The sequence below is a fragment of the Mustela erminea genome, chromosome 16 (genome assembly GCF_009829155.1).
Source record: "Mustela erminea isolate mMusErm1 chromosome 16, mMusErm1.Pri, whole genome shotgun sequence".
Classification (NCBI taxonomy): Eukaryota; Metazoa; Chordata; class Mammalia; order Carnivora; family Mustelidae; genus Mustela; species Mustela erminea.
The window spans coordinates 18,437,360-18,449,714 of record NC_045629.1 but is presented as its reverse complement, the minus strand read 5'-3'; the positions used below and the strand labels follow the sequence as shown (position 1 = coordinate 18,449,714).

The 12,355-nt window shown below is 38.2% G+C and overlaps 1 non-coding gene across 1 annotated transcript; it reads left to right on the top strand.

The window, feature by feature from the left end:
* The first annotated feature begins 628 nt into the window (after positions 1-628).
* Positions 629-768, top strand: LOC116575640. Its single transcript, XR_004279883.1, has one exon. It is a non-coding gene; the product is annotated as a U4 spliceosomal RNA (small nuclear RNA).
* Positions 769-12,355: the final 11,587 nt, after the last annotated feature.

Genomic DNA, 12,355 nt, shown 5'->3' with positions numbered 1-12,355 from the left:
GATTTTTTTTCTTTTCCTATTAAATTTAAAGACAAGCGATTTCAGGCTGGCTGGTCTAGTGCTTCAGATATACTACAGCTGTGGGATAATGGGCCAATCTAGGATAGAGGCAGACATAAACTGCTTAGGGACTGTGTGACCTTGAGCAAGTTACTGAACCTCTCTGAGCTGTCGCTTCCTCATATAGAAAGTGAGATTGCTGATAGGGCTACCTGAGAGTACCCATTTGTGAGAACAGGTGCTGGACCTATAGTAGCCAAATATACAATATTGAGTGAGTCCTAATGTAAACTGTAGACTTTAATAATTTATAAATATTTGCTTGTCAGTTGTAAGGAATGTGCCATACCAATGCAAGATAGTAATAATGGAGAGTGAAGGGTTGAGGGAGTATGTGTAAATTCTCTGTACTTTCTGCCTATTTTTTTCTGTGAAACCAGAACGGCTAAAAAATAAATTCAGAAAAGGGTTTTTAAAGATGAAGTAAAAGATGCATATGCTTGAAAAAAAATTCAGAGTTCAAAAGGATATCTTGTGAGGAGTGAGGTTCTCCTGGTGCTTGATCCCCAGGGCCCTATATCCTATCCCAGAGATGGGATCATTGTCCCTTTAAAAAAAGATCCTTCCAAGCTTTGCGCAGTGGCAGTAACGTAGCTAATGAGGTTTATCCGAGGCGCGATTATTGCTAATTAAAAAAAGATCCTTCCAGAGATACACTGTCCACGTATAAGCACATACAAAGGTAATTACTGGGATGCCCCGGTGGTCAGTCGGTTAGATATCTGCCTTCGGCTTGGGTTGTGATTTCAAGGTCCTGGAATTGAGTCCTGCTTCGGTTTCCTTGCTTAGCAGGGAGCCTGCTTCTCCCCCGCCTGAAGCTCCCCCTGCTTGTGCTCGCTCTATCTCTCTCTGACAAATATATAAAATCTTTTTAAAAAAATGTAATTATTTACACCTTTTTATACAAATGCTGCATGTTATATATACTTTTTCATTAAGAAGAAATAAATTATAAGACTAATACATATCAGAAAGCAATAGCATAAACAAAAATCCTCCATAAATGGTGGTGACAGGGACAGGGCAAGTGCCAGGGGTGCACACTGGGTTTGGTGAAAACAGTTTGGTGATGGGATGGTTTTGATGCAGCTTTGTCAAACAGTTGTCCTGTCGAAACAGCTGCCTCACAAAATCTGCATGCAAACTGTGTGCTTCCGCCTCTGACCACAAGGTGATATGGCGATCTATGAAAGCTGGACATTCTAATGCGGCTTGTTCTCTTCAGAACCTTGGCAAGCAGTTGTTGATTCCGGTGATGTCATCTTCCAAATATTTTTGGAACCTCTCCTTTGTAATTGCCCTTCAGAGCCTGTGGAACAATTTGTTTTCTTCAAAATTTTCATAGCGAAGAAAGGGGTCATCTGGTGCCTGAACCCTGAGGGTGTGAGCCTAGAGCACCCAGTGGAGCCACCTGAGAACCTGAATTTGCCAAAGTAGTCACTCTGTTGTTGGCTTTTTCTAGAACAGGAGAAGCAGACAAACCAACGATCCCAGTTTATTTCCACCACCTGCATCGTGGTATTTGTAGATGCAGTGGGCTGCTTTGCATTTGGGAAAATGAATGCTAATATCACAGCTTGGTTTGTTTCTGACATTTTTTCCCCAATGAAATTGAATGAAATCCAGGCATTAGACCTACACTGTCCAATACAATAGTTATAAACTACATAAAGATGTTGAACATTTCTTACCTACTCGAATGCTATATATAATTTACTTGATTATTAGTTTATTGTTCATTGTCTCTCCTTGCCCCCTGCATCTCCTCACCCTAGCCCGCTAAAATTTTAGCTTCATGAAGCCAGGGATCTTTGTTTTGTCTGTTTATGTATCTAAAACAGTATTTGCATGTAGTTGGCTCTCAGTTAACGGTTGTTGAACGAATGTGTGAAAGACCTTACCTCTACTTGAAGAGCTTGTACTCACATTGGGAAGGAGCAAATGTACATACATGAAACGTGTAGAGAAGAACATAGCATATATCTATTTCTGGTCGCATTAAAATTCACAGAAAGAAAATAGGTGAGGTCTGGAGTGGACTTAAGGTATAAGAATTGCGGGGCCTGGAGTTTGGGTGGGGATCAAGAAAGGAGATGGACCTTCAGTTACAGGGATTGTAGGTAATGCTCCAAGAGGGTAACTGTCAAGCAAGAGAAACAAAGGCTGAGGCCTCAGTTTGGGGGGACACCTACAGTTAGAGCATGGGGGTGGGAGAAACGAGCCAGAAAACCGGGAAATAAGGAGCTGGGGAGAACCTAGGGGAAATTGGCCACGGTAGCCTATAAGGCGGAGTCTGGAGAAAGGGAATGTGTGATCACGAGTGTTCTGTGCAGAAGCAGGTGTGGAATATAAATAGTCAGGGTTGGTTTTGCCCCGAGGGGAGTCAGTATTTATGAATACTTACAAGCTTTTGAATCTCCAGGCTGGTTTTCGGTGTAGTTACTGCAATTAGGATAATTGCCGGTGGGTGTTGCCTTGCTTAGGTTTGATTGGTTCGTGAGCAACTGAGAATTCATAGATCACCCTGTGATCCGTTCTCTTAACATTTTCCTTGAAAATATGTATCTCCTTTGTAAAATAAGCTATTATGAATTTAATAATTTTTTTTTTTTTTTTGGGTAGAGACAGAATGCAAGCAATTGGGGGGGGGGGGGGGGGGTTGAAGGGAGAGAGAGAATCTTAAGCAGGCTCCATGCCAGTGCAGAGCCTCACTTGAGGCTCCAATTCCCGACCCTGAGATCATGAACTGAGCCAAAATCAAGAGTCAGACGTTTACCTGATTGAGCCACCCAGATGTCCCATGGATTTATTCTTACAAAGAAAGAGATACATAACTAGAGTAAGTAAATACAGGTTAAATTCCATTGTCATTAACCTCGATGATTAATTATCAGCAGCTGCTTAGGTAATGCTTGGCTTGCTTTTTCTTTCTAATTTAAAGGAACTGTTAACTTTTCTTTCACTTATTAGAGTAAAACCAGAGGTCCAGATTGGCTTGGAACAGTCTTTATGATACCTCTTATTCTAGCATCCTGTCTGGATTCGTATTTGTCCCAATTTTTCCTTTTTAAAAAGGAGGTAATAATATGGCCAGTTCTGAGATAAGCAGCGGTGGGTTTGGTAGTCTCCACTGCTGGCTCCTGGTCTTGCCAGCAGTACACGAGACACAGTGCAGCACTGCAGTTCTTCCTTCAATGCAGGGCTAAATCTGAAACATCATGAGGCACACCAGTTGCTTTTCTTGAAGTTTTCCAGATGCAGCATGACTATCGGCTCCTTTTCAAGGAGAGCACGCAGGATGTTTGCCGATAAAGTGTTCTTGGTCAGCTGCCACTGGGGAGCACGAATGCCTTTTCCTCCCAGGTGGTGGTAGTTGGTACCCTAACAGCAGCTGATCGCTGTTGGTGACCTGGTGTTCCAGTCAATTGTGCTGGGACCCACGTTTTGGCCTGTGGGATGCCACAGGATCTAAGTGTCAGGCTGATAGTCAATGTGGCCAATGTGAGATGTGGGAAAATACAGGCTAATATAAGTGGACTTGAGATATTAGGAAATAGGAGCTGAGAAGTACTCAGAGCATTTGAAGAGTATCTGAAAGCTCACAGGGCATTGTAAATCTACATTTAGTTTTTACATTGCTTTATGTGGTAGGTGGAGTAACACCCTCCTCCCGAAGATGTGGTAAATGCTGGAACCTGTGACTGTACTACCTCACAGGTCAAAAGGAGTTTTGAAGCTGTGACTAAATAAGGATCTTGAGATGGGTAGATTAGTCTATATTATCCATGTGGGCCTGATGTACTCAAAGATCCTTCTATGAGGGAGGTGGGAGCTGATTCAGTAACTGATGTTACTACCAAAACAAGAGACTGGAGCGATGTGAGGAAGGGATCACGAGCCAAGCAATTCAAGACATGGAAAAATGTAAGGAAAATGATTCTCCCCTCCAGAAAGGACCAGTTTTAAAAATATTTTTAAGAAATTTTAATTCCAGTATGGTTAACATACAGCATTATGTTAGTTTCAGGTATATAATTGTGATTCAACAATTGTATACATTACGCAGTGCTCATTATAATAAGTGCCCTCTTTAATCCCCGCCTCCCCTCTGGTAACCATCAGTTTGTTTTTTGTAATTAAGTCTGTTTTTTGGTTTGTCTCTTTCTTCCTTTGTTCATTTGTTTTGTTTCTTAAATTCCACATATGAGTGAAATCATAGGCTATTTGTCTTATCTGACTTATTTCACTTAGTTTTGTATTCTCTGAATTCATCTGTGTTGTTGTAAATGGGAAGATCTCATTCTTTTTTGTGGCTCAGTAATATTCCATTATATATATATAATCACATTTTCTTAATCCATCCATCTGTTGATGGATACTTGGGCTGTTTTCATAATTTGACTACTGTAGATAATGCTGCTATAAACAAAGGGGTGCATCTGTCTTTTTTAATTAGTTCACAGTCTTTGGGTAAATATCCAGTAGGAGAATTACTGTATCATATGGTAGTTCTGTTTTTAATTTTTTGAGGAAATTCCATACTGTTTTCTACTGTGGCTGCACAAGTTTGCATTCCCACCAACAGTGCATGAGGGTTCCTTTTTCTCCACATCTTTGCCAACACTTGTTGTTTCTTGTGTTTTTTTTTTTAGCCCTTCTGATTGGTGTGAGGTGATACCTCATTGTGGTTTTGATATGCATTTCCCTGATGATGAGTGAGGCTGAGCATCTTTTCATGTATCTATTGGCCATCTGGATGTCTTCTTTGGGGAAATGTCTGTGCATGTCTTCTGCCCATGTTTTAATTGGACAGAAGGAAGCAGTTCAACCAACATTTTGACTTTGGCCCAGTAAGACTGATTTAGGGCTTCTGACCACCAGAACTACAAGATAATAAACTGGCATTATTTTAAGCCACTAAGTTTGTGGTAATTTGGGAATTACACATTTGGTAATCTGGTAATTAGTTTCCAGCATTGGGAAACTAATACACTTAGTGGGTTTTTTTGTTTGTTTGTTCGTTTGTTTTGCTTTTGCAGTAAATCTTTCTGCCAATAATCAGCTAAGAAAATTAAAAGTCCATGTTTAGTACCCCTGGAGCTAATAATACATTATATGTTTATAAAAACTTTTTTAAAAAAATTAAATAAAAAAGAAAAAAAGTCCATGTTTAATGAAAAATTAGATAGTCAGATTTCTGTGTCTCAAGATAATTGATAATGAACTTGTAACTTGAACAAAGTGTTTGTCAGCATTTATTGTCCACAATAGAGGGTCATAGTGGTCACAGAGAAACCAGAAGACACATGTCTGCTGAGGATACATCAGCATCTACTTCCAAAGTTTGTTCTAATTTTTTAAAAGATTTATTTATTTATTTTAGAGAGCGTGTGCAAGCGGTGGGGAGGAGAGACAGAGGGAAGGGGGAGTAGAACAGACTCTCCCACTCCCCAGCAGGGAGTCCCACCCATGGTTTGATCCCATGACCCCAGGAGGGGAAGCCCAACAGACTGAGCCACCCAGTTGCCCCAACAATTTGTTTTAATTTTAGTAAGACTGGGCAGAAATGTGGTACAGCTGCAGAAGATACTTTTATGTATTACTCGGTGAAGCATGGCTTTTCATTAGATCAAATGCCATTTCTTCTAGATGAATTTCACTCACTTTTAATTCAAAGTTTTCTTACATATATTCAAAATGTGAAACCATTGATATTAATGTGGTATCTTCAGCTAGTAGCAGAAGAAATGTTTTTTTGGGAAACAAGTTCTTTGACTGCATTTAGATGAAAATCAGTTTTAAATGTTTAATGGAGGTATTCAGTGCAGGACCAAAGAACTTTAGTTCTTTGGAATCTTTTAACAAATTGCAGCTATTGAAAACAAAGTTGCAAACAGGAAGATAGTGAAATATACCCTTACAAAGCAAATGGGAAATTGAACAGTTACACATGGAGGGCTAAAATGTTGTAAAAGTTTTAATTAAAAAAAAAAAAAATCTATAATCGTACTTGTGCTTTGGAGGATTTTGACTTGTGGGGTCTTTTGACAAAACCACTACTTTTAATTGGATTACTGAAGTGGGAATGGAATGACAGCTAGAAGGCTGATAATTTTGCAACATTTATAAAAATATTTGTTTAAGAAATGTACTTTGACCCTAGGAAAAATGATAATATCCACAAAAATATTTGATCTGAATTATCTATACATTTCAATGTAGAAAAAATTAGAGTTATGAATCTATATATTTGGCAGAATTTGTTCTCAGTTTACTAGGTATGTTGGAACCTGTACAGGGTATTTTCCCAACTAAAAATTTTGCTGTCCAAGAGGAATCAATTGAACATGTACACCATTTAAAATTTATTAATCATAGCATACAACTTTGCAGAAAATTGTGGGAAATTTCATAAAATAATTAAAACTTATAAGTGTAATAAAAACTATACTTTTCAAAATATTTCAATAAGTAAGATACGACTAAGAACTGATTAAACTACATAAATATGTACCAAGAATGACTTTATTTTTAATCATCATACAATCCATATGAATAAATTTTTTTTCTTATTTTGCTTGAATATATAGGTAATTGACTACTTTCAAAGAAAGAATTTTACTTTGAAGTACAATTAATATATAGGTCCACTCTTAGATTCAATTTATCCATTAAAATGAATATTTCAAAGTTTATATAATTTAAATTTATTTTTGTGTTCCCATTTACTTCCAAAAGTGTGTAAGTTTGGGAGATAAATCAGATTGTTAGCTAGCTATGGTTTTCCTCGTTGCCTGTAAGTCCTGGGCGGTTGGCTGCCTGTGAGCTCTCTGCAAGTCACATGGATTTTAACCTTGGTGTTGCTTTCCTTGAAAACCATTGGTGGTCTTCCTGCTTCATTATTGCACATGAGGTTTCTCTTCCTCCAACCCCCTAATGCTACCCTTGATAAAACTTATCTGCTCATGTCAAGGAAGCCCTTAAATTCTCTTCCTAGATGTAGTGCTACTTCACATTTCCTTTTCTGGAGGAGAGAAAACACACACACAGAGAACACACACAGGAGCCTATCTCTTGACTTGGTTCCAATGACTTTTTTTTTTTCCCAGCCAAAAATTATTTCCTTGGAAATCATGTTTCTACTAATTTTGGCATCTCTGTTTTCTCTAAGAGTTGTTTTATACAAATCATTTGCTTAAGTAACCCAGCAATTACCCAGCTCTTTAAAACATGTAAAGGAAGTTTTCTTTTCCCTCCTGCTGAATATTTAAAGTGGATTTAACAAAGTGAAGTAATTTTAAGATAAAATTTCACACAGTTCTAAAATGTGGTTTTAAGGAGACCTGGTTCAGTGAATTGATCTGTGAGAAGCCAATCATTGGAAAATGGTACAAATTTAGAAAGATCTTTGGATAATGTAGTAATTATTTGTTGATAATAAGTAATTAATTTGTGATCAATTATTAATTTATAATTACAATCAATAGTTATAAATAATTTGAACATGTTTTATAAAATTTTATTTTATGAATATGTATTTATTAAGAAAAATGTTTTAAAATATAAGATCAAATACATGCCTATCCATTATTTAGTTTAGGTATTCTAAAATCCTTTGCTTAGTTTTATGGTTAATGTGGCTAAATAAATCCGATGTGAAAAGTAGTTACTAATCGAGCACTTACTATGTGCCAGGCAATGTATTGTGATTTTTTAAAACCTAGATTATTTAATTGAATCCTCAAAACAATCCCTTGAGGAAGGTAAAATTATCATTTCTATTTGTAGAGAAAGAAGCTGAGATTTAGAAAAGCCAAGCCCGTTCTTGTGATGATAGGAAATTATGGGATGGAGATCTGTCTCAGGGGTGTCTGATTCAACCACATGTTCTAACTACTACTTTATAATAAAATGGTTAGGATAAATCCAGGGCTAGTCATAGCCAAAACCAAACCCCAAACCATTATCATCTTCAAAAATCAAACCAGGTAACTTTTGTTTGTTTTTTCTCTCCGTTTATGTCCTCCAACTTATTTCAATTCTTTGTGCTCTTTTTTGAACAGTTTTGAGGCATCCAATCCTAGCCTTTTGCTGCTTTTTTTTTTTTTAAAGGGTCCTCCAACTTTTTTCTCCCCCTGAGTTTATTTTCTCTGGATAGTAGTGCTGAATAAAAGGAATAAAAGTTTCTCAAACTGGAGATCCAGCAGAGTTATCAATGAGAATTTAAGAATATGTGTTTTCATTTGTGATAATCTAACATCTCCTTGGCAAGCTGGGTTATTGTCTTGTTACTGAACTTATGACCATCCCTTCTCAGTGTCAGCGTTTTGTCAATGATGCTTATAATGGCACCAGTGTCAAGTAGGTAAGAAGATCTTTAATCATCTCATAGAAAAAAAATGGGGGGAGATGGAATCTGTAAAGGATGTGCTGGAGCCAAGAGAAGGCCAGATTGGTCGGTAGCTGCTGGTACAATGGAGGCTTCCTGGTGTTTCAGGTAGAAGGTCGTCAGAGCACCGCCTGCTCACGTTTCTCCAGTGGGATAACTGTGCTGCTGTGGTCAGCCCTGCATTCCTGTGGGGTGCAGTGAATTAGTTTTAGCAAAACAGTTCAACTGGTCACATTCAAGTGATGGAGCAATTTTGATTTTATTCGTTTTTATGCTTTCCATATTCATATTTTAAGCTTGTTCTCCTACCTAATTGTATGTTTGTACATATTTAAGTTGCCTTAGAATAATAATAAATTGAGTCAGTACTGGGGATACAGGTAATATTTTTTTTTCCCTTTAAAAGGGGTATGTGCATTGCTCATGTTTGAGAAAAACTGTGATAGATACTGCTCAAGTTTTTCCTTATATCACAACATGGAATGCCTTCATCTCAATCCCCTGGGACTCTCTTTCTGCTGTGCTAATGGATTAACAAGCTGTTTCCCTTGGATCCTTCTGTAGGTAATGGTTGACCTTATGGGTGGCTTCTGGCAATGGGAATTTGAGAGCTTCTTGTTGGATAAAGTAGGAGATCATTTTGGCTGCAGGGTTCTGGACTATTTATGTTATATAATAGATGTTGAATTTGCCCAAGAGTGAGCTGTAGTCTTTGTAAACCTTTAACATGTTTCTTAGGAGGCAGGGTGGCCAAGTGCTTATGAAGCTTCATGAATGGACACAGGCTTCCTCTCCCTGGACCACCCAACATGAATGTCTAGAAAGCTTGTCCGTGGCCTCCAAAGCAGGCAATACCCAGGTCTTGGTGTCAAATTCACTGTTCCCTCCCAGCCTATCTTGGATATTGGACATTCTCTTCACACTGCATGTCTTGGGACTGCCAGATGATCTTGGAGTTTTATTCTAAGTGAAAGCCCCTGGTCTCAGGGGGGTAAAGAGAGAAGTCCCTGTGGCTCAGGTCTTCCCCAAGGTCCCTCTTTTCCTCAAGACGCCATCAACAAGGGAATGAGCTTAAATTCTGTTGTCAGTGTCTCTGTGAACAACAGCTCTGGTTACTCAAACACAACAAGCAAAGCAAAGTAAAATATCCCTTCTTTTATTTTACTATAATAATACAAATTTATTGTGGGAGGTAAAGAAAATACTGATGTAAAAGTAACAAAAGTTGAATTGTTAAATCATCCATAATTCCACATTCAAAGATCATCTCTATGAATGATTTTGTGTATTTTTTAAATCTATTTCTAAACATAAAGTTAGATTACATCCTGTTTCTATTTTTTCATTCATATATCCAGCAAATACTGGTTGAGAAACTCCTGTGTGCTCTTGTTCACAGCAGAGTGAGACACAGTCCTGGCCTCTCAGGATTTAGTTTGGTAGGGGAGGTAGAACATTTCAACAAATATCCATCCTTGATTTCAGCAACTCCCGAGGCAGCCAGCACAATTCTCTGCAGGGTGGTCGGATACCCACCCATGTCAAGAACAAATAGTGTGCTGGGGGATATTGGCTTGGAGAGAGAGAGATCATCCGTGAAGGAGGGATTAATTTGCTAGGGATGGTGTAACAAACCACCACAGACTGGGTGGTTTAAACAGCAGAAATTTGTTCTGGAGACTAGAAGTTTGACATCAAGTTGCCTACAGGTTTGGTTTCTCCTGAGGTCTCTTTCCTTTACTTGCAGATGGCTGTCTTCCCATTATGTCCTCACATGGCCCTTCCTCTGTGCCTTGCAGCCCCGATGTCTGTCTTCTTGTAAATCCTACTGGATGAGGGTCCTGGCCCTATGACCTCATTTAACCTTTAATCACCTATGTAGAGACCCCATCTCTAAATATGGCTACATTCTGAGGTTCTAGGGGTTGGAAGTTCAACATGTGAATTTTGGGGAACACGATTCAGCCTATAATACATGGGGTACTTTAAAAATTATTTGTCTGTTTACTTATTTATTTCTGATAAGCCAAGCCTGTGAGTCTGCTACAGAATAGTTGCAGTGAATATGGAGGCCTACAGGCATACATGGGGAGACCACCTATCTCCATCCCAAATATCTCCTCTACAGCCTCCTACTTGCTCAGAATTTCAACATTTGACTACAGGCCCCAAGCTGTGGGAAGCCATCAGTTTTTTAGCATCTAGAAGATTCTCTACAGGGAAATGGAGAAGTTGTTTCTTTAGAGACACACCAGTGTTAATGCACGATCCAGGTGTCCATCTGATTCTATGGTTCCTGGGACTTTTCCCAGATGACCATCCACTGGCATTGCTTTATGGATGGGGAGATACAATCTCCCCAGCATGTAAATTCTTTAGGGTAGTTTTCCTCAAAGTACAGCTACCAACATTGCCACAAGAATTTTTAAATTCTGTGGGGCGCCTGGGTGGCTCAGTGGGTTAAAGCCTCTGCTTTCGGCTCAGGTCATGATCCCAGAGTCCTGGGATCGAGCCCCACATCGGGCTCTCCGCTCAGCAGGGAGCCTGCTTCCTCCTCTCTCTCTGCCTGCCTCTCTGCCTCCTTGTGATCTCTGTCTGTCAAATAAATAAATAAAATCTTTAAAAAAAAAAAAGAATTTTTAAATTCTGTGATTTTATTTCAATGGATAATTTTTTTTAATTGAAAGTTTAGATAGTAAACATATAATGCAATATTGGTTTCTGAAGTAGGAGTCAGTGATTCATCACTTACACACAATAACCAGTGCTCACCACAACAGCTGCCCTCATTAATACCCCATCACCCTTTAAGACTATCCCCTACCCACCTTACCCCATCAACCCTCAGTCTATTCTCTATCATTAAGAGTTTCTCATGGTTTGTTTCCATCTCTTGTTCTTTTCCCCTTCCCATGTGTTCATCTGTTTTCTTTCTTAAATTCCACATATGAGTGAGATCATATGGTATTTGCCTTTCTCTAATTATTTCACTTAGTATAATATACTAAGTATTAGTATTAATAATTAGTATTTATATCTACTTATTTCACTTAGCATAATATACTTTAGCTTATCCATGTTGTTGCAAATGGCAAGGTTTCATTTTTGATGGCTAAGTAATATTGCACTGTATGTATATGCGTGTGTGTGTATGTGTGTATCACATTTTCTTTATCCATTCATCAGTTGATGGATATTTGGGTACTCTCCATAATTTGGCTATTGTTGATAATACTGCTGTAAACATTGGGGTGCATGTACCCCTTCAAATCTATTATTTTTGTATCCTTTATGTAAATACCTAGTCATGCAATTGCCCAATCATAGGATAGTTCTATTTTTAACTTTTTGAGGAACCTTCATGTTGTTGTCTGTAGTGGCGGTACCAGTTTGCATTCTGACCAACAGTGCAAGAGTATTCCCCTTTCTTTGCATCCTCACCACAACGTTTCTTGTGTTGTTAATTTTAGCCACTTTGACAAGTGTGAGGTGGTATCTCATCATGGTTTTGATTTGTATTTCCCTGATGATGAGTGATGTTGAGCATCTCTTCATGTGTCCGCTAGTCATCTGGATGTCTTCTTTGGAAAAGTATCCATTCATGTCTTCTTCCCACTTCTTAACTGGATTTTTTGTTTTTTTGGGTGTTGATTTTGATAAGTTCTTTATAAATTTTGGATATTAACCCTTTATCAGATATACACTTTGCAAATATCTTCTCAACTGATCATTTTAATACAGAGAACATTCAGTTTTGATTTCATAATCCTACAAGAGCAAAAATGTAAATTTATGCTTGCTTTTATGTTTATAATTAATTATACTATTATAAAAATAATTGGAAAATGATTTAAATTGTCATGGGATAGGTGTGGAGGATGGCCCCCCTTCCTTAAAAAAAAAAAT